The sequence below is a fragment of the Canis lupus genome, chromosome 11 (assembly GCF_003254725.2).
Source record: "Canis lupus dingo isolate Sandy chromosome 11, ASM325472v2, whole genome shotgun sequence".
NCBI classification, from domain to species: domain Eukaryota; kingdom Metazoa; phylum Chordata; class Mammalia; order Carnivora; family Canidae; genus Canis; species Canis lupus.
This window is the reverse complement of record NC_064253.1, coordinates 59,558,178-59,579,544: the sequence shown is the minus strand read 5'-3', so window position 1 is coordinate 59,579,544 and position 21,367 is coordinate 59,558,178. Positions and strand designations below refer to the sequence as shown.

Below are 21,367 nucleotides of genomic sequence, written 5' to 3'. Positions count from 1 at the left end.
TATTTAAAAAGTGCTATGATTGTTACTCTTGGAGCATAACTATGAAAAATCTCTGGAATGTTTCCTTAAATACACTTGTATCTAGTTGGAGATAACAGGCATTTGAAGTATATAGGAGAAGAAAACAAGGACAGGATACAGGCTATGTTAAGTGAGTGCGAAGGAGGAAATTAAGTGTCAAGTTTGAAGCTAGGCAGGACAAATCTGTGCCATCTACAAGTGCACTTGAGAACATTCTTCTGATTTAACCTATGTAGAAAAGTTAGATAAGGAAAAGTGAATGTCTTTTATTGTTTTTAAACCCTTCTTGATTTTCATTTCCCCTCCTCCCATTTAAGACCCTTCTATTTACATGTAAAAAAAACTTTTTTCCATATATAGCACCACAAATCTTTATGTGCTTAGGATAAATTATAATGAACTGAAAGCTAGTATCACTGCTCCTTGAAATCAGAAGCCATGCTTTCTTGGTATTCCGTATACTGTCTTCCAAGTTAATGATGATTTATGGTGATAATTACAATAAATTGCATGTCCTATGCCTCTTACAGCTTATAAAGCAAGTTTACATAAACTATTAAAGTTATTTCCGCAACATGCTCATGAGATAGGTCCAGGTAGTTTTAATACAATTATTCCCATATCATATATAGAGAAATTGAGGCTGAAAGAAATAAAATGATTATTGTTGCAGTTATTTAATAGCTGTGAACAAACTACCTTAAAGTGGTGTCTTAAGATAATGGCACTCATTTATTTTGCTTATCTGAGAACTGACTAGGCTCAGCTAGTCAATCTTTACTTGGGACCATGCAATCATGTGATCACCAGAGCTGTGGTCACCTCACAGATCTCATTCACATGCTTGATGCCTGGGCTGGGATGACTCCAACATCCAGTATAAAAACTGCTGGGGCTTCTCAGGCCTAGCTCTTTCTGTGGCCTGCCCGCAATCTTCCTGCTTTGGATGAGGGCTACCCGAGGAAGGGGTATGAACTTAGCAGACACAGTTCTCTGCAGCTGAAGCAATCACTGAAGGTGGTGACAGCTGAATACTGTCTGCCAACAGGACTCCCAGAAGCTGAGGCAACAAGTTCTTCATTAAAGGAAAATTACGTTGGCTCCAAGTCCAGTGCCCTCCTATTATCCCATACTGTCTCCACTAGTATAACATCACTAATCTGCAGACATTAATAAATGTTAATTGTGAATTAATTATACAGTAAAAATGTATAATCACATTGGGACACTTGGTTGGACAAGGATATGGCATTCTGCATGTACATTTATTACCAGAACATACCATACCTTACTAAGGTTGGAGGTATCAATGAGATCACCTCAGCACTAGCACTCAAATCTTTTTTTTAATATTTTATTTATTTATTCATGAGAGAAACAGAGAGAGAGGTAGAGACATAGGCAGAGGGAGAAGCAGGCTCCATGCAGGGAGCCCGATGTGGGACTCGATCCTGGGACTCCAGGATCCTGAGCCAAAGGCAGGCACTCAACCACTGAGCCACCCAGGCTTCCCTAGCACTCAAATCTAACTTGCTTCAAGCTCCCCACCAATTTCTCCACCAATTCCAGCTCCTTTCCTTTCAGAGTAACCGTCCTTGAACACATATGGGAATGCCTCTAGGTGGGATTTACGGACTACAAGTCAGTCCAGAGGGCCAGCGGCAGTCAGCTCGTATTTACTGCTCCAGGCTGTACTACCAATGTTCCTATCCCTAATTCCAGACTTGCTGCATTGGAGAGTCACTGCTGTGATCCCCCTTATCCATCAAGCTTCAGACTCCCTTATCCAACTGCTTACTCAACATTTCCATTACTATTGAGTCCACATCTCAAAATTTGCTTGTCCGAAACCAAATACCTGATTTTGCCCACTAAAACCCCTATGCTTCTATATTTCAGCAAATGGCATAAACATTCTCCAAAACCTAGAAGTCATCCTTGACTCCTTTCTTTCTTATCCTGAGTATATATACCTGAAATTTTATTACTTATTTGCTCATCTCCTTATTTTCTGCTTCTTCCTCCTAAAATTTCAGCTCCATGAGAACAGAAAATTCACTTGTTTCCTTCCCTAGTGTACGTCCAGCACTTTGAAAAACTTAGGTCTATGATTTACATAGAGTAGGCACTAGGTGAATATATGATAAATAATTGAAGAAATTAACTAATTAAATTCTTTTAACTAATATTCAAGAATCCACAGCCACCAGCCTCAACAATGCTACAGAGATACTGCCCAGGAAGATACATGTGCCCTAAGCAGAGATTGTTCTTAGTGGCCTTAGAATCAGGTCATCTCTACCACCACTACTTACTGAATACCGGCCATTTTCAAGATTTGCTGATGTCATAGCCAGGATCACTAATATCATGGAGATTTCCCAGGGGCTGGCCTCTAAAACTGCTTTGTCTTTATTTAATGGCACTATGTCCAGTATCCCATATGGCATAAGCCAGCATTACTGCTGCCACTATGCTAATACCTCTGCACTTGTGAAGTATGTTATGTTCAGGTGTAAAAAGAAGTATTCCACAGCAGAAATATTTGTGTTACAAATCATTACTGAGTCGAGTGAAATAGAACTTTCAATTGATACACAGCTCCTTTCATTCTCCCTGGACCTATACACAATCATAGCTGGGTTAGGATGGTTACAAATAAAAACTTAACATGGAAAGGGGCCAGTTTCTTTTTGGACTAATTCTTCCCATTCTTAAAGACAATTCTCTTGGCAGAAACTCTATCGTCCATTACAGTAGTCTGTTTCCAAATTAACACAATCAATCTTTTCCTTCCTTCTTTCTCCCTCTTTCTTCTTCTTACTTAACAAATGTTCACAGAGCACCTATTCTGTTAAATACTGGGGAAACAAGGATAAATTAGAATTTGTAATCCCAAGGTACAGACATATCCTTGGAAAGGTACAAAAAATTATTTCAGGTTCATAATATATATATATATTAAAGCCACAGTAGGTCACAAAGATAGACAAGGCCAATTATTAGTAATTAATAAGATCTTAATTCAGGAGAAGAAACAAGTTATATCTGAAGATATGGTTAAGCTTCTTCTTTAGGTGATAATGGAGTGTTGGAGGCAAAAGAAGAAAAGGAGATAAGGCTGTTAGGACAGCACAGGTAAAGCCAGGAAGAGGCAGCCTAACTCATGATATAAAGTACTAAATCAGTCTAAGTTGGACACCTGAAGATTTGTCATTGTCTTCAATTAAAAAATATGTATTATGTTTCATATATAAACAATTCACAGAAGGGAGAAAACATCCCTTCATTTTCCTTTTATGAATTTTCTTATTATAAAAGTACCATAATTCATCCTGGGAATTCAGAAAAGTACATGATAAAATCCTGGTATATTTTCTCCTAATGTAAATATATGTTTGTTATTATATACATATTCTTAATATTAACATAGAAATTTTTTATTTATAGCTAAGGTCATATTTTGTAGACCTTGTCACTTTTTTTTTGACCTTTAATGCACACATAAATCTAACTGCTCAAGATGAAGATGTGATTGGGTGTGTGGTGGAAATACTTCCACTGAACTGTCTGTTCCAGGACATAATTACTTTTGGGGTGTGGCCCAGTAGGATGCCAACTCCTAAGATAAAATTATGTTTAACATAGCTCAAATTTCTGATTGATCTGATAGATCCCTTTATAAAAAAGGGAGACTGAGGGCACTTGGGTAGCTCAGTCCGTTAAGCATCCAACTTTTGATCTTAAGGTCAGGAGTTCAAGCCCCATGTTGGGCTCCACACTGAGCATGGAGTCTACTTTATAAAAAAGAAAGAGAAACACATACATATTTTAAAAAAATATTGAGTATCTTATGTAGAACTATGTGTATATAGCCAAATAGAATACACAATGAAATATAAAAGTATCTTTCCTATTATAATGAACCACACAGTCTGTGTTTTCACTTAGAATAGTTATGCTTTATCAAGCACTGATTATTGGCAGATATTGTTCTCAGTTTTCTCATGTATTACATCTAATCCTCAAAACTATTCCCCTATATTTACAGATGGGGAAACTGAGGCTCAGAAAGATTAAATAATTTGCTTAAGGTCACATATCTAAAAAATGTCTAGAATGAAATTAAACCCAAGTGGATTACAATAATAATTGTGGTATTAAATTAATATTCAATTTAGTTACCTATTGTGTTAATGGGTACTTTGATTAAAGAAGCAGACAATGATATTTTAATAGTAGTTATCTCTGTTTGGTAGGATTTTGTAGTTTAGTTTTATTTTATTCTTTACTGTTACAATCAGAAAAAAATACTATGACTGTGGCTCTGCCTGTTCTGAGCAGGAAAACACTGGGCAATACCCTCTTTATATTTAATTTTTCATCTCTGTTGTATCTGGAAATTGAGAGTGTTGAGACAACTTTTTGAGGATCCCTTCTTGCTCTGAAATTCTATGGCTTGTAAGAGTTGACAGGGGATAGAATATTCCATGCAGAGGACCTATATAATACTGAGACTAAAGTTTATGTTTACATAATATTATTTCTAGAAATACATTATAAACGCAATTTTCTCAAGAAAAAAAAATATGTATATAAAAGCTAGACCAAGCCAAAACAAAACCAACCCACAAAACTCAGAGGAAAAACTAGAGAACGTAAAGGGAATCATTTTGGAAGAATGGTATAATAGAAAAAAAGCATTTTTCTAGAAGCAGGACCAAGTTACATTTCAGGATTTGCTACTTTCTGGCTATGTTGAGAAAATGCTTTCCCTCTTATTCCCAGTTGCTTTTCCTATAGTAAATTAGGCAATTAGAAATTGAAGGAGTTAATGTCTTGCTGTAACCAGGCAAACTTGATGCTACACAGAACATAGGAATCAGATCAGTAGGCAAAATCAGTTTATCACTTTTGGGGGGATAGGGGGAGATTGCAAATGTTGCTAACTCTTGGACAGTAACACAACACATATCGAAGGTGCCTCATTCCCAAGACAAAATGAGCTTTTCAATATAAGGCTTTCTAGGAGAACCTGGGGGTAGATAGGTAAGGATGTTTAGTGACTCCCAGGCTACATAGTACCAAGAGTCTTGTCCTGTGAGATCTGTGTGCTTATTTGCAGAGGACTCACCTGGAGATAGTCCTTTACTCAAACATTTCCTTCATATGGGATCAGAGAGAGGTGCCCCTACTCAGCATTCCTGATTTCTTCCTCCCACAGAATGAAATGTCTTCCTTGCTGCAATTGTGGTGGAGGAACTGATATGGTTCCTCTCTCCCGTGTAATATGATCCATGATCTTGATGAAGAAAGAATCTGACAGTTACATAGTTGAGTATACCCTGAGGTCAAAGAGGAAAAAGGATCATAGTATGTTCCATGACAATGAGAAAGCACATAACTTACTTTAGAAAAAAAAAAATGTGGATAAAGGGAACTCTAATAAACAGTGAATGAATTGTAAATTGGTAATATCTAGTGAAGTTGAAAGTGTATATTCCCTACAACTCAGCAGCTTCTTTTCTAGGAGAAATTCTGATATGTGTATAAAAGGAAATATGCTCAAGATTTATGGCAGCACTAGTTGAAAAAGGGAAGAATTAGAAACAATTGAAGTGTCCATCAGCAGGAGAAAAAAATAGTGTGATTTTGTCATGGAATAGAATCTTACAAATATAAAGCAGTCAAAATAAATAAAACAGAGCAAAATATATATTAATACGGATGATGATCACAAACATAATGTTAAATAAAACAGAGCACTTTGCAAAATAATACCTGTAATATGATACCATTTATATAAAGTTTAAAACTCTGCAAAATTATAATATATATTGTTTAGAGATAAATACAAGTATAGAAAGAGTAGAAAACCTAATTAAAAATGATAAATATTGAATTAATGAGACTACCTCTGAGAAGGAGCAAAGGTCATGGAAATGCAAGTATTGTAGAGAGAACCCCAACTATAACAAAAGCAAATATGGAATAATGTGAAAGTATGATAAAACCAGATGCTACACACATGATTTTTATTATGGTATTCAATATTGTTGAGTTTTTTTTAACTACTTAATCTTGAAACACTAATTTAAAAAGCATTGCATATTCAAACTTGTATATTTTTTAATGAGTATAAAAATTGCCTTTAACATGTATAAAAGATAAGATGCCAATCAAATGTTAGAAACATTGAATTAGAATTTCAGGATTCTGTAGAAACATCTGAACCTGTAAGAGGAGATGAATTAGGGAAATTATGGATTTCATTATTGTAGAGGATTTTATCCTCTTATTGAATGAGAGAAATTTTATCCATTTGTATGAGTCATATTCTGGCTCTGAGTTTTACCACATATATAAGCACAGGTATTTCAATTTTCTGTAATTTACCCATTTCTAAAATTGACATATTTGTTTTTTTCAGATTATTGTTCCAAGCTCTTTGACAAAAAAGGTAGCTTCTAAAATTGTAAGTAAAGTCAGCACATTTGTTTGGCTACTAAACCCTATGTGTGCTTTATTTCAGCAAGTAAAACTTACAAGAATGCATTCTTACCATGTCTGTCTAAGACACATTGAGGCAGTGAAGTTCGAAGGTGTTATGTTCCTGTAGATTTCTATTATACTAAAAATCCTTGAAGCATGAGAAGTGTGTAGCCATACTGATTTTCTCTCAGCATGCGATGCAGAATTTATATACTCTATTTCACTCTCATAAAAGAAAATCTATCGCTAAAAATAATGGTCCTGCACAAATTATATATTGAAAATGATCAAATACCTCCTTTTAAAATTCCTACTTTTTATATGACATAAAAATATAAATTAAGAAACCAGAGTTTGAAGAAAAATGGTTAAAATTGTCCTGGCTTTTAGCACCAGTTTTTATTTTGCTATGTATTTTACATAACTTGAATTAAATCCAATTTTGAGGCAATAAGGTGTCTATTTAATTGCATATTTTTATTAAAATATTTTTAAAACTTTTCAGAAAGTCCTCTAAATTATATATTTCTATAATCCATTCATTTGGTACTTCTTGTAGACTTACCATGCATAGGATATGGGGGACCAAGATGTATAAGGAACACATAATTAACATGTATCAAATTTATATATTCAAAGCATTTGCGAAGTACTTTTTAATCATATCTTATTTTACAGTAGCTCTGAAATGTAGACATTCCCATTACGCTGATTTTGGCAGCTCCTCCCATCAAGTGCTTCCATGACTTGAATCTAAACTTCACTTTTGATTAGCTTCTGGTCAACAGGGTGCAGTAGAATTGACTATCATTTCTGAGCTCAGTCTCTAGGAAATCTTTCACTTGCTTTCTCTTGGCATTCTATTCTCACAGATAGCTCCGGTTAGCTTACTGGAGGATGAGAAATTACATGGAAAGAGCCAGTTGTCCTACCTGAGGCTATCATAGATCATCTTGCCAGCCAACTACCAAACATGGGAAGGAACCCAGCCAAGATAAGAAAGCTGCACCCTTGATACAAGTCTCATTACAGATATGTAAGTAAGCCCAGCCAAGCCCAAAAGAACCACCTTGCTTACTCAAGATTTAAGAGAAATAGAACTTTAAGTCAATAATAAAGCTATAATAAATAATACAATACTGTATATTTAAAAGTTGCTAAAAGTCAATCTTAAAAGTTTTCATTTTCTTAAAAAAAAGCATTCAGAAATGCTTATTGTATTTTTATTCTAAAGATTTTATACATTTATTTCAGAGAGAGAAAGAGAGAGAGCATGCGTTGGTGGGGGAGCAGGGATCATGACCTGAGCCGAAGGCAGATGTTTAACCGACTGAGCCACCCAGCACCCGAAAAATGCTATTGTTTTAAGCCACTGAATTTTGGAGTCATTTGCTACCCAGCAATAGTTAACAATTACACACTGATCTTCAAAAAAGTGACACGATTTAGATTAGAGGTGAATACTGAATCACACCTGTGTAACTTCAAAGCTCGTGTTCTTTCCATACACTGCATGGGATATAAATAATATAGAGATGTTTAGACCAAAGTAGTATAGTTACTGCAAAGAGGGAGGAGTAACTTTGATTGACATGATTAATAAAGCTATTATAAGGAAGATATTCTTTGGATTGCACCCTTAATAGAGAAGGAGGCTTGCAGTTGAAAATGAGCTAAGGTCTAAAAGCAAGAAGGTGAAAATCATGTTCAAAGAATGGCCAATGAGGCTGTTACCCACAAAGTACAGTTGGCAGAAAAAAGCATTGGGAGATAATGCCCCAAGAGTGGTTTTTATTTATGCTAGGTTTTTTAGTGCATTCAGATGAAAATTTAAATGGAAAGAAATTGTTATTACTTTATAAGCAAAAATAGTAAATTGGTTGAGTGTTTTGATTACTTGGATTATAATTTCATAACTTTAAATTAAAATATACAAATGTCAAAGCATAATTTATTATAAAAAATTGGTGTTTGGAGGATAAAATATACTTACCCTTTTAAATGACTCAATATAACTGAAAGGTCATAGATGTTAGAGAGACAATACTGGATGTGAAATTCAGTTTAGTCATCTACTGCCTGGACCTGGACAAGACACTTAGCATCTCTGAGTCCTCGTTTTATAACCAGCAGAACGGAGACAATGAATATCTATTTCATAGGATTTCTGGGAAAATTAGATATAAGGTATATAGAAATGTCCAGCACACAGTAGGCACTTGGTAGACAGTAGCTATTTTTACAAAAATCAACATTTAATACATTAAAAAAAAATCCCTTAGAATCAAAGTTTCAATAGTGACCTTAAAGATGGATACAACCATGACTAAGTTCAGTGGTGCTCTGAAGTGCAGTAATTCTTCATATTTTACTGATACGATTTTTTAGATTATATGTCAAATAGAAATATTTATGCTATTATGCAATTATGGAGGATGCAGAAACTCATCTCAATCCTTACTTCCTCTACAAGATGAAATGCAGAATGATACAGATCATGTTCCAACATCAAAAAATATTGAATTAGTGATTTTGTGGTAAGAATAAAATGAAAAATGAATCCCTACCAAACACAGTTGAGGGGTGCCTGGGTGGCTCAGTGGTTGAGTGTTTGCTTTTGGCTCAGGTCATGATCCCGGGGTCCTGGGATTGAGTCCTGTATTGATTGGGGTCCCTGCAGAGAGCCTGCTTCTCCCTCTGCCTATGTCTCTGCCTCTCTCTCTGTGTCTCTCATGAATAAATAAATAAAATATTAAAAACAAAAAAAAATTAAACAAATAAACAAACAAACAAAAACACAGTTGAATATGGACCAACACATTGGGAAAGGGTAAATTAGGGGTGGGATCATTTTCCCCTCAGAGGTTTATCAACTGCCCTTGTAAACTTGTCATTGTTTTAAGAGTCTTTATGTCAGGGAGCTACATCTAGAAGGGGATGATGAATCCTCACACCTACAGTCACATATGAAACAAAACTAGTATGACTATTTATTAAAGAAGTAAAATCCAATGCTCTTTTTACAACTATTAACAAATATGTGCAAGTGAGTTTGTGTTGAAACTGGGCACTAATGCACCCTGGTGAGAGTATAAACTGTAGTTATCTTTTGAAAACAAAACAGCAAAAACTTGGAAAATTTTCAAGTTTTTTGACCTGCTGTTGCTATTGGTGACACCGTGTTATTTTATGGAAAAAGTAAAAATCACATGCAAAAGGACTCATTGCTGACTTATTCATAACAGTGAAAAACCTGAAAGCAGTTTAATGTCTAAAACTGAGAAATGGTTCAGTAAATAACAGAATATCAATTTGTAAGCTAGAAACCATCCATTAAAAAGTACTACTGTGAAGAATAGCAACATATAAAAATGTCTATAACATCATGTCAAGTGAAAAAAAAAACATTAAAATCTACACTATATTTCCAAACACATAAAATTGTTTTCCCATGATCCAGAAAACACAAAATATGAAAACAAAGGATTTGTTGGTGAGATGAAATTGCAAGAGATTTCTCTTTCTTTCTTTCTTTCTTTCTTTCTTTCTTTCTTTCTTTCTTTCTTTCTTTTTCTTTTTCTTTCTCTCTTTCATATTGGTCTAATGCTTCTAGTGCTACAAACAGAAGACAGAATTAGAAATTAATAATATGGAACTAATTACTCTTATGTTAGATCTTGAAGGCACCTACAGGTTGATTGTTTACAGTTTACCAATATCAGTGTAATTTCGTATATCCAGAAATGCTTCACGTCCTTTCTTCAACAGATTCAATTAAATGTTCTTGTAGCTGTAAATTGACATCAACCTGAAATAAATACTGTAAGAATAATAGACTGGAATTTATGCAGTCTGCGTTGTGTAGAATTTAGAATGAATGATAAGACAATTACTCACCAGTTCATCAACACTTCACTACATCTTGGACTGGGAAAAAGGAAAAAACAAATTATTGAAAATGATATTTTCAGTGTCTATGGGTTATGTTTTGAAAAAAATGAGAACACTTTTTTTTCCCAACAATAATAGCTGTATGAATCTTAGCTAATTACATCATTCACATTCCACATTAAGTTATACAATTCTTTATAAGGAATATGGAGCTCTTTCTTTTTCTATCCACATCACAGAAAGAACCATCATAATACTGAACATTTGAAAGAATCATTTTTTTGTGTGCTGAATGCTGATTTTTAGGAGATTTCAATCTGAAAGCTAGCATTAACTTTTGAAAGAGATATTACCTGCTTTGAGCTTCAATGATCTTATTTATAAGCTAATAGTAATTTTTCCTTTCCCTCTGCTTCTCAGGAAAAAGTTATAACAAACTATAAATTAATGAAAAGAAATGCAAATTCACTCAAAAATATAAAATGATAAAATTGCATTTGCTACTCCTGAGGGAGGTATTAATAAATATTTAAAATATTCATTACAAAAAGAAAAGATTACTATCTTTCTATTCTATGTATCAATTCCTTGGTCATTCAACAAATATTTATTTGGGGCCTACTGTCATTGGGCTAGATGCACGGAATACAACCATAAAAATGACAAAGATCTTCTTCCACAGTCCAATAGGAAAGGCAGACAAGTGAACAGGCAATAACAGTATAATTTGATACATTTTATGGTAGGGCACTATGGCAGTGCTATGGATTGAATGTTCCTCTGCTCTCAAAATTCATATGTTGACTTCCTAATCACTAATGTGATGGGATTTCGAGGTGGGTCCTTTAGGAAGTAATTAGGTTGCATTCAGTCATAGGAGTAGAGACCCCATGACGCGAGCTAGAACTAAGATAGAAATTGGTACTGAGAGTGGGGGGGGGGGCTCTCCACTCTAACAAATACCTACAAATGTGGAAGTGGCTTTGGAAGTGGATAATGGGCAGAGGTTGTAGAGTTTTGAGGTCAATGCTAGCAAAATCCAATATTGCTATAAAAAGATTTTTATAAGTAATTCTGGTGAGGGCTCAGAATAGAAAGAGGAAAACTGTAAAGAAAGCTTCTGGGGATCCCTGGGTGGCTCAGTGGTTTGGCATCTGCCTTTGGCCCAGGGCGTGATCCTGGAGATCCGGTATTGAGTCCCACATCGGGCTCCCTGCATGGAGCCTGCTTCTCCCTCTGCCTCTCTCTCTCTGTTTCTGTCTCTCATTGATAAATAAATAAAATCTTAAAAAAAAAAAGCTTCCATCTTCTTAAAAAATACATTAATAATCACATACAGAATGCTGGTGGAAATACAGATGGTAAAGGCCATTCCAATGAGGTCTCAGACATGTGACTGGACAATGGAGAAAAGATAATCCCCATTAGAAAGTAGCAAAGAACTTGTTTGAATTGTGTTTGTGTCCTAGTCTTTTCTGGAAGACAGAACTTGCAAGCAGTAAGATCGGATTTTTAGCTGAGATTTCTAAGCAAAATATTGAAGGAGTGGCTTGGTTCCTCCTGACTACTTATGTTAAAATATGACAGGAGAGAGATAAATCGAAGATGGAATTGTTTAGCAATAAAGAAATCAGAACTTGGAGCCTTGTAAAATTCTCAGCCTGTCCATATCGCAAAAAATGAGAACACCAAGGTTGTCCTTTTTGTAAGGAGGTTTAAGTTTGAGCATAAACCACAGATCTTATTAGCCATCTCAAAGGCGGCAAAGAATAGGGAATGATTACACCAGAAGATACTGCCAGTTTGAATTTAGGAGAACAGAGAAAGTGGGATGAAATGAAGGAAGGTTGCTGGGCTTCTTAGACCCTACAGGACTGGACCATAAAGCTATTTGGCTTTGTGTGTGAACTTGTCCTTCAAGAAAAGAGAAGAAGGACCCCAAGGATGATCCAGATATCATCCTGGTGACCACCTCAACAGGCCAGATAGCTTCCAACCAAATTCTTGTTGCCACTCCAGTGGGTCTGGAAGTCAGAGCTTCAAACCAAAGAGGATTATTTTTGAGCTGTAAGGCTGAATGGAGTTTGCTTTGCTGGGTTTTGGACTTAGTTGAAACCTGTCACTCCTTTCTTCCTTTTGGAATGGGAATATCTATCCTATACCTGCCCATCATTGCTGGTATTTTGAAATATGATTGACATCTATATATAAACTTTGTATCCTATGACCTTGTTAAACTCACTCAGTTATTGGAGCTATTTTTGTAGATTCTTTGGAATTTTTTAAATAAACAAACATGTCCTCTGTGAATACAATTTTTCTATTCAATCTACTAGTCTTACTTCTCTTTGCTTTATTGTGCTAGTCAGTACTTATAGTTCCATGTTGATCAGGGGTAATAAGATACATCCTTGCTTTCTCAATCTTAGAGGAAAAGCATTCAGTCTCTCACCATTAAGTAGGATGGTAGCTATAGGTTTATATTTTGATGTTGTTTATTCTGTTAAGGAAAATCCTTTCCATTCCTAGTTTTTTTGTTGAATGATAAAGTTTGGCAAATGATTTTTCTACATCTATTGAGATAATTGCATAGGTTTTTTTTTTATTTAGTCTGTTAATATGGTCACTTAATTGTACAAAATGTATCCTTTTTATGTATTTTTATGGATATTTCATATATTGTTAGATTTGCTAATGTTTTGTAGCTGGTTTAGCAGCTCTGATGCTGGAATTTGTACTGGGGCAATCAGACCTTTTGGTTTTCCATTTAAAAAAATTAAGAGGTGGCTATTAAATTTTTTTTATTTCTTATAATCCAGTAATGCTTTAAAAAGCATATACATACATACACACACAAATACATACATACAATACCTATTTGTTTAGTATTTAGAAGGCCCTTCAGAATATCTTGACTCCACAGGGTTATAAACAGAAGTCACCTGATCATTTGAGTTAGAAGTACACACTCTGCCACATTTTAATAAGAAGAAAACTGAGAATAAGGGTGATATGTAATCTGCTCACAACCACATAGCTAGGAAGTGTTATATGTAGGAAGAATTGTCTGCACCAAACTCCATGCTGTTTCCCCAAAACCATACTCTCATCTTCAGTAGGGTACATATAATGGGAAATATGAGGTCTTATAAAATTTTTTGTTCTTGTATGTGTTTTCATATCATCTTATTTTCAGGAAACCAATTGTTGATTTTATTAGGAAATCAGAATATTTTATTGTCTGAGCACTCAACCATAGCTTTTACTTTTACCTCTGCTAATCTTTCCTTTATACCAACTACATTTTAGATTTGCAAGAGCAAGAGTTTCTACTTCTTTGTCAGGATTCCATGGCTCCTGTATTCTGGTCGTAATCATTTATGAGTTCAGCAATTAGAGAATCTAGATTTGGTTTCATCAAACCTATCCTGAAATCACAGCAAGTACTTTTCTGTAATTGGAGTACATTAACATTAAATACATTAATTTGAAGGCTAGGATGAAAGATTTTTATGCAAAGTTTTTTCTTCTCATACCCATTTTGTCATTCAGACATTTTGAGCATGTTGCATTATTGCGTGCTATTTTTTTAAAGTAATAAAAATCCACACCTAATTTGACATGATTTCTTTGGCAGTTAATAAGAACACATTATACAGTTTAATGAATCTGCAAACTAAATAATGGTTGTAGTGGGTGTGAAAATAGGGATATTTAAATGCATAAGGAAATTTAGCACACATCCCAGTGGCCATGTAAATAGACTTCTGATTCTTTTATAAATTGCAAACACTTTCTTGTGCAGAAACACAGTGAAAAATATAGTCCTGCATCCATACATAGAGCTCATTATCATACCTCAGAATGTTTACTGCATGCCTATTATCCACTTAAAAGCTCCATTAAAACAGCTACTCTGTTTCAGCAGCAGCTAAACAAGTCAAAAACTAAGCCTCATTTGTCACTATTTATCCCCAGAGATTAGAGACAGCTGTATTGATGAGGTGTATTTAAGATCACATCTTCAGTTATTTTGATAAAAAGCTTTCAAATATGACCTTGTGTCATATAGAATCAGTATTCAAAAGCTCATTATCAGCACAAATTCTAGAATAGACAGACCCAAGAGGAATGTACATGAAGAAAAATGTGAGTAATGGACATTTGGTAGATGGTACTGTTAACTTACTTTAAGAAACTTAAGCCTTTTGGTGTAATAGGTATTATTATTTATTACAATGTATGTGCGAGGATATCTAAAATGTTCGATGCTTTACATGAAAGTAAAATAATTAACAAGACAATACATTACTGAAAAACAGAAATGAGCTCCAGCTTAGGGCCAAGTAAAGAAACCATAACACAGAAGCTACTGACATTCAAAATGTGTCATACAAACAATGCATTTTGAAGCCCCTGGTTTTAAAAGTCTGTGATAATCTCTTCTCTTCATTTGGCCCCATCTATCCTTTATTGAGACACCAATGACCATTTTTTATAATTGCTGCGCTGCCCCTAAATGGGCAGATGGTAGCAGTATTCACAGACATAAACACAGAATGTGTTAGGTTAAGCTTTTAAAATGAATATGAAAAGAATGACTAGACATACAGAGATCAAATAACTATTTGCAGGATCTTTGGATGAATGACATGAGATGAACTGTGTGGTGTCTATTTAGGTGAGCTTAGATCCAACCCCTATGTGTGCACCTGTGCTTTCACATGCTTAAACATAAAAATGTATTACTATCCTGATCCATTCCTTACATTTTTATGCAAATATACTTACGGGGAATTCAATACACATATTTTTCAGCAGTATAAAAACTTTTCCAGAATGAGGATTGAAAGAACCTTCCTAAAAATAAAGAGATGCATATCATTGTTTAACCTTTGTATTTACATGTTTCTCTTTATTTACTTATTTTTAAATCTGGAAGAAATCTACCACCTTATTATTTCTTGATTTCTGGATGCAGGAGATATTGGTTGTCTGTAAACCGTGATCCTTATCCACACACCTTTCCTCCATTAAATAAGCCTGACTTTATTTGGTAGGTCACAAGCTAAGTTCATAAAATTAAGCATAAGTAGTCTAAGCTAAACATTTCCCTAGGTTAATGAATGGTGAAGGATTGAACAAGTGACCTGGTTCTGGCCAATAAAGTGTTTGGAATGGTTGGGTTCCTGCAAGGAAATTTGCACCCTGATAAAAGGAAAGAAGGCAAGATTTTTTTTTCCTACTTTACAGGGGCTTTGTGTAGACCTTATGCAGGAAGCCATGTTGAAGCAATGATACTTACTATCTTGTCTCTTCTGTGCTAGCGCAGTGGACAGATTGGAGAAAAGAGGATGCATTAATGAGTAAAAGGTTGCTATCAGAGTCTGAGCCAAAGAAATGGCAGTGGTGATAGAGCAGAGGGCTTCAGAGACACTGGAGAAGTAAAATGGACAGAAATTGGTCATGAATTTGATATGAGTGAGAAAGAAGGAGTTGTTGAAGAGGACATGAGATTTCTGGCTTGGAAACCAAGGAGTGGTAGTTCTCTTAAACAGGATGATGAAAGATGAGATTTAATAGGCCTTTAAATGTCAAGGTAGTGTCCAAAAATAGTGAAGGAGGGATCTCGTGCAGATTAGATTATAAGAACTAAAACTAGAGCTATAAATTTAGAATCATTGGTTTATAAATATTAGTAAAAGTCATGGATATAAGTGTGGTTAAAAGAAATGGGAAGCTTCTCTAAATAATTCATGATAATTCCTTCCCACTTGTTACTTATTTTCTATCTTTGAGCATTGAAAAACCTAATCCATTTCTCATATATCCATCTGCTATTGAATATCTTTTTCACTTGTAAACCTTATAGGCACCTCAAAAACAGAATATCTAAAATCAAGCTTGTATCTTTACCAAATCTAAACCCTCTTCTCTACTTTTTATCTTCCAGAAAAATAAAAGATCCTCCCAATCACAGAATTTGTGAGTCCTTTAGAATTCTGGTTTTTATTTAGTTATTCTAGACTTAATCAGTTGTTCTATTTTGTTAATGTGTCTTTAGGCTTATCACTTTTTCTCCATTTCATTGGCTATTTTAGCTAATAAACATAGCATTAATTAACTGGATTATGGAGATACTCTCCAAATCAACTTACTTACTTCTAGTTTTGGCCCTTCTAATTTGTTCCCCGTCCCAATTTTTGTTGGACTGGAAAACTTAAAGTGCAAAGCTAATTGTGAAATCTCTCTGCTTAAAATCTCTCTGTGGTCATTACTGTCATTCAGGGTAAAATTTAAATTTCTTAATTTAAATTAATTTCTTAATTTAAATTAAGACTGGTGTCTGGTATACTAATATATATATTGTATTAGTATTCTAATGCTGCCATGAAGGATTACTACATATTTAGTGGCTTAAAACAACACAAACTTATTGTCTTACAATTTCTGAATGTCAAATGTTCAAAATGGGTTAGTAGGGCACATTTCTTCTGGAGGCTTAAGGAAGAATCTGTTTCCTTGGCTTTTCTGACTTCTAGAGGCCAAGTTTATTGCACATTCCTCCATCTTCAAAGCCAGATGTGTGCTTTCTTCAAATCTTGCTTCTTTCTGACATTCCCTTCTTTACCTTTTAACTGTCTTGTGATTCAATTAGACCCACCTGACTAACCTAGGATAATCCCCTCATCTGAAGATCCTTAACTTAATTATATCTGCAAAGTATCTTTTGCCATGTAAGGTATTATATTCTGGGGATTAATATGGGAATGAATAACAGCCAACAGGCACATGAAAAGATGCTCATCATCACTTATCATCAGGGAAATACAATAAAAAACTACAATGAGATATCACCTCATACCTGTCAAATGGCAAAAATAAAAAAATCAAGAAACAAGTGTTGGTGAGGCTGTGGAGAAAATGGAACTCTTGCACTGTTGGTAGGAATGCAAACTGGTGCAGACACTGTGGAAAACAGTATGGATGCTTCTCAAAAAGCTAAAAAGAGAACTACCTTATGATCCAGCAATTGCACTAGTAGGTATTTACACAAGGAATACAAAAACACTAATTCAAAAGGATACATGCACCCCTATGTTTATAGCAGCATTATTACATTATTACAATAGCCAAGATATGAAAGCAGCCCAAGTGTTCATCAACTAATGAATGGGTAAAGAAGATATTGTATATATACACAATGGAATATTATTCAGCCACCAAAAAGAATGAACTCTTATCATTTGCAACAACATGGAGCTACAGTATATAAGGCTAAGTGAGATAAGGCAGTCAGAGAAAGGCAAATACCATATGATTTTACTCATACATGGAATTTAAGAAACAAAACAAACAAGCAAAAGGAAAAAAATGAAAGAGGGAAAGAGACAAAGGAAGAAACATACTCTTAATTATAGGGAACAAATCGATGATTGGGGGAAGGGAATGCATTTAAATAGAGATTAGGAGAGCACTTGTGAAGAGCACAGGGTGATGTATAGAAGTTTTTAATTACCTATTGTACACCTGAGATAAATATAATGCTATACGTTAACTGGAATTAAAATAAAAACTTGAAATAAATTTTAAAATAATACATAAATAATAATATGGACATGACAATATTCTGCTTACCACAAATACACCTTCCAGTGGCTTTGAAAAACTTTTCCTGGAATCCCATTCCCTTAATTCCTGTTTCACTTAACTTCAGGTGTTTCTAAGATAGAATGCTCAACTTCAGGTTTCAATTCCCTTTCCTTGTGGAAAATCACCCACAGCCAACACAGAAAAAGACACAGAAACACCTACTCTAAACACATATTCTGGATAATATCTGTAAGCTAAAACATATGAACATGGAAATGGATGTGGAATAAGCACCTCACTTAACAAAATGAAAATTTTCAAATCTAAGAGGCTGCAGAGAGAGAAACTATGACAACGAGATGATTATCTTCTCCATAGCATTCTGGAAAGGCCTAAAGAATTAGAAGCATCACTTACCACAAAGGGTCAGGAGGGATAAAGGGGATGGGGTAAATGAAAATGAGAGACCTGCCTGAAAATGTACAAGAACAGCAGCTATTGCTTCCTCCACACCCTGCAGGAGACATGGAAATATTGTTACTAAAGAAAGAGAACCATGGCTTCTCTGGATCAGTGTAGGGGTCTAACAACAGAAAAGAGTTTAAGCCAAGCATAAACAACTAAATTGCCTTGTTCAGTTGTTTAGCAGATGCTAGAGCTAATTTGGGCATAGACACAACTGATCAGCTCTGTGTAAGCCTGGCCCATTCACACTCCTCTAATTTCACCAGTGTCCCAGTCAGTAATTCTCCTCAGTCTTTGGTTTGTAAATTTCCTTTTAGAATAAAAATTTTGTGAAGAAAGAAAAATTGGTATGAATGACTATTTGTAGAAAAACTCATTCACTGGATCTCTATCCTAAAGGGTAATGTTACATACAATCACATCAAAGAGCCAAACACAAAAACTAAAATCATCACACTGATTACTAGGAAAAACACTAAAGACATGTTTTTCCAATTCTTTTTCGAACAGTTCCATGTGAAGTAGATAGATAGGGAGGACTTCTGGCTGAAGCAGAGGCAGAACCATAATTGGAGGGAGGAACCCAGCCACATAATATCCATAAGAGATGCCACTTAGTACTTGTAATTATTAAGATAAAAAGATGTCAGAGTTTGCAGAGTGAAACAGGCAATGGAAACATCAGTGGTCAGACAAGAAAGCCCTTGCAGCAAGTCATCACAGGGTGGTAACTTTTTATGTGTTTGCTCCTTCACCCGCTAAAGGCACAGGGTTCCATCAAAGAATTGCTTTACAAGGCTATGGCTCCCCTGCTGTGCTGTAGTCTGCAAGGGGGCTCTGCAGCAGCTGGTTTAAATAAAACCCACTAGGTGCTTTTTCTTTTCAAACAACTCTATAAAACCTGGAATTGCTTGATGTTGAGATTTACCATTGAGCTTTTGACATTTTTATCTGATGGTGTTGCTTCATCACCAGTGAATCTGCTGTTGGCAAACCTCATTAATTGGGTAGTAGCATAGTTAGTGACAAATCTAAATTATTGAATATTTTTAAAAAACCACTTGTTTTACTTTTAAGGAAACTAGATGATAGAATGTGAACATATAGTTTAAGAGACTGTTTTGGGGAAATAGTTTCAATGAATAAATAAAAACTATTGTAATTAGCCTATTATCCCAGGTATTTACATGGAAACGATGCTTCTAAAAAACTTGAGGTTGCCTGAAAGTAATTTCTTCTTTGAATTAGTTATAAACTTCAAGCATTCTGTTCACAATGGTTTTCCTCTATTAATTTGCTTAACAAACCATTTCTTCATCATCAGCACAAAGGTAAACAGCAACGTAATTAAGAAAGTTTCTGAATTACGGTGATCTGCATAAGTGCATTTCATTTTGCCAGGGTGACGCAGGTATAAACTTGATGTCAGAAGTGGACATGGGCTGTCGCTGAACCTATGTCTGTTTGATCATCCAAGAACTAGCATATGTATCAGTTCTAGCTAGCGGATATCTTGCTTGTAAGACTGCCCACGACACACAAAGGACAGTGTCCACTTCTAAAGCTTTTGTACCTCATAATTCCATCTAGTGTCAGAGGAGAATTCTGTGACATATTGGGGCAGAAGCGTGAGTTCCCAGGGAAAGCAGACTCTTGAGTTTAGTAGTGATACTAAGGGCACTATTGAGTGAGTGGGAGCTGCCAAATAGAATCAACTCCTGTAACAGATGCTCTCAGTTGAAAGAAGTAAATGCAAAACTGTAAGAGAAATAACTTTCCAGCACAGAAGCCTCGAGGCCCTTGAGGATAGATGATGCCAGAAAAATGTGAGATTATTGTGCCTGCCAGAGTATATTAATACTATAAATATAGCTAATTTCCTGAGGAACAAGATCCTTGAAAATGTACCAGATGTATGATGCTGAATATCAAGTCAAACAGCAGAGACAGAATGGTAAGCAAGCATTGATTCCTGCCCTTTCTCTTCCTCAGGGTAGTGAAACATGACTGGGATCTCTCATTGGATTCGAGTGGGTCCCACGCTAAACACATTAATTTTTTTCTGATGTTTCTTTCCTTCTCTTTTCAGAATCTCCATCTTCATTAAAGTTAGAGATTGCCATCCAGTAGTTCAAGAGCTGTATGGTAAGGTTCATTCTTTCATTCACCAAATGCTTATTAAACAACTGAAGCGCTGGGCACTGTCCTGAGCCCTTAAGATACATTAGTGAACAAACTAGACAAACATTCCTGCCTTCCTGGAACATATATGCTAGTGAAGATGAGTAGTATGGACAGTAAACAATAAACACAACAGGGGGATCCCTGGGTGGCGCAGCGGTTTAGCGCCTGCCTTTGGCCCAGGGCGCGATCCTGGAGACCAGGGATCGAATCCCACATCGGGCTCCCGGTGCATGGAGCCTGCTTCCCCCTCTGCCTGTGTCTCTGCCTCTCTCTCTGTGACTATCATAAATAAAAATTTAAAAAAAAAGTTTAAAAAAAAACAATAAACACAACAAATGGATAATTTTTAAAAAATATTTTATTTATTTATTCATGAGAGACAGAGAGAGAAAGAGAGAGACAGAGGCAGAGGGAGAAGCAGGCTCCATGCAGGGAGCCCGATGCAGGACTTGATCCCGGGTCTCCAGGATAAGCCCTGGGCTGAAGGCCACGCTAAACCGCTGAGCCACCTGGGCTGCCCAACAAATTAATAATTTATGTAGTGTGTTCATGATTGCTGTGGAATACAGGTAGATCAAGTAAGGGGGGCAGTCAGGACTGTGGTAAGGAATGGCCGGGAAGGATGGAATGCAACTTTAAACTGGGTGGTCAGGGTAGACTGAAATTGAACAAAACTCAATGGTACTTCCTGCTTCTCTTCCTCACCACATCTAGTGGAGTT

At 35.5% G+C, this 21,367-nt stretch overlaps 2 long non-coding RNA genes across 4 annotated transcripts in view; one reads left to right on the top strand and one right to left on the bottom strand.

The window, feature by feature from the left end:
* Positions 1–682: 682 nt before the first annotated feature.
* Positions 683–11,992, bottom strand: LOC112650403 (uncharacterized). 3 transcript variants are annotated; one of them, XR_004803583.2, is made up of 6 exons: positions 11,742–11,992; positions 10,411–10,440; positions 10,205–10,333; positions 5,937–5,990; positions 5,156–5,366; positions 683–1,181 (listed from the first exon to the last, which is right to left on the bottom strand). It is a non-coding gene; the product is annotated as an uncharacterized LOC112650403 (long non-coding RNA). The 3 variants fall into 3 exon arrangements; XR_007414100.1 differs by lacking the exon at positions 5,937–5,990 and having other exon boundaries at positions 10,177–10,333; XR_003130137.3 differs by lacking the exon at positions 10,205–10,333.
* An 8,111-nt stretch (positions 11,993–20,103) lies between these two features.
* LOC112650518 (uncharacterized) overlaps positions 20,104–21,367 on the top strand; it is a 28,513-nt gene continuing 27,249 nt past the window's right edge. The window contains exons 1-2 of the long non-coding RNA XR_003130251.3: positions 20,104–20,416; positions 20,552–20,607. This is a non-coding gene — a long non-coding RNA (uncharacterized LOC112650518). The remainder of the gene's footprint in view (positions 20,417–20,551; positions 20,608–21,367) is intronic.